Here is a 1,880-nt window from a genome sequence, read left to right on the forward strand (position 1 = left end):
TATGTAAGAAATTTGCATCTTGTTTTTAGATGCCATCAAGTCAGTTTTAACTCATAGTGACACTATGCACAACAGAATGAAACTCTGGCAGGTCCTTTGCCATCCTCAAGTTTATACCGTGTTTGAGCTCATTGTTGCTGCCACTGTGCCAATCCATCCTGTTGGCGTCTTCTTCTTCTATGGGTGATGCTGCACTTTACCAAGCATGATGCTCTGTTCAGGGACTCCTCCCTCCTCCCTTCTTACCATATATCTAATGAACAAGCGACAAAGTCCTGCCACACTCAGTTCTAAGGCTATTCTGGTTATACTTCTTGTAAGAAATATTTGTTCTTCTCATAGTAAACTGGCATAAGGGGGCTATGAGTAAGTAAAATGTTATGCATAAGGTGGCAATTAGTCAGAACTGCCTCAACAGCACCTAACAACAAATAACAACAATTAACCATATATCTCGCAGCAAAATAGTTCTTCCTATATTCTTTACCAGAGTTGTAGTGTGGTGCTGAGGGTTAGTGTGTCAGACTGCAAAGCCATATGAACTGCAAGGTCAGCAGTCCAAGCTCACCATCTGCTCCTCAGAAACCCTATACAAGGTCGCTATAGGTTGCAACTGACTCAATGGCACTTAACAACAACAACAATGTTCTTCACCAGAACCATAATTCAAATGCATCGATTATTCTCTGGTCTTCTTTACACATTGTCTAACTAACATATACATATGAGGCCCTTGAAAAAAACTACAGTTGGTACATCTTCCTGCTCAAACTGACATCTTTGCTCATGAGCACTTTAAATAGGTCTTTTGGAGAAAATTTGCCTACTGTAAGAGATCATTTGATTTATTGATTGCTGCTTCCATGGATGTTGACTATGGATCCAAGCAGAAATAAATCTTTGACATCTTCAAACATTTCTCCTTTTGTTATGATTTTACTCATTGGTCCAGCTGTGAGGATCTTTGTTCCCTGTATACGGAGGTACAGTCTATATTGAAGGGTATAGTACTTGATCCTCATAAGTAAGCATTTTAAGTCCTCCTTGCTTTCAGTTAGCAAGGTTGTGTCATCTACATATCATAGTTTGTTAATGGCTATTCCTCTAATCCTGATACCATGTTCTTCTTCATATAATCCAGTTTCTCAGATTATTTGCTCAGTATGTTGTTGTTGTTGTTGTTAAGTACCATGGAGTTGGTTCGGAGTCATGGTGACCTTTTATAAGTTTTCCAAGGCTGTAAATTTTTGTAGGGGCAGAAAGCCTCATCTTTCTGCCTCTGAGATAAGTATTATGAAAGGATACAACACTGGTGCCCACCTTTCCTTATTTTAGACTGTTCAATATTCCTTTGTTCAGTCCAAAAAAAACTGCCTCTCATTCTATGTACATATTCCTAATAAGTACAATAAAATGTACTGGAATGCCATTCTTCCCAATGTTATCCATAGTATATTATGATCAACAGAGTTGAATGTATTTACATAGACAATAAATCACAAGTAAACATCTTTCTGGCATCCTCTGTTTTCAGCTGAGATCCATCTAATGTCAGCAATTACATTCCTTAATCCATATCCTCTTCTGAATCTTACTTGAATTTCTGGCAAATCTGGTAGCGTAGTGGTTACAAATCAGGCTGTGAACCGCAAGGTCAGCAGTTCGAAACTACCAGCGGTTCCGCGGGAGAAAGATGAGGCTTTCTGCTCCCGTAAATATTTACAGTCTTGGAAACCCTGTGCAGGGGTCGCTATGAGTCGGAACCGACTCCACAGCACTTGACAACAACAACAACAACACTTGTTGATGTGCTACTTCAACTATTTTTTAAATTAACTTTAGCATAATTTTACTTACATATAATATTAATGATAGTATTA

This window comes from Chrysochloris asiatica, unplaced genomic scaffold, assembly GCF_000296735.1.
Source record: "Chrysochloris asiatica unplaced genomic scaffold, ChrAsi1.0 scaffold00253, whole genome shotgun sequence".
Classification (NCBI taxonomy): Eukaryota; Metazoa; Chordata; class Mammalia; order Afrosoricida; family Chrysochloridae; genus Chrysochloris; species Chrysochloris asiatica.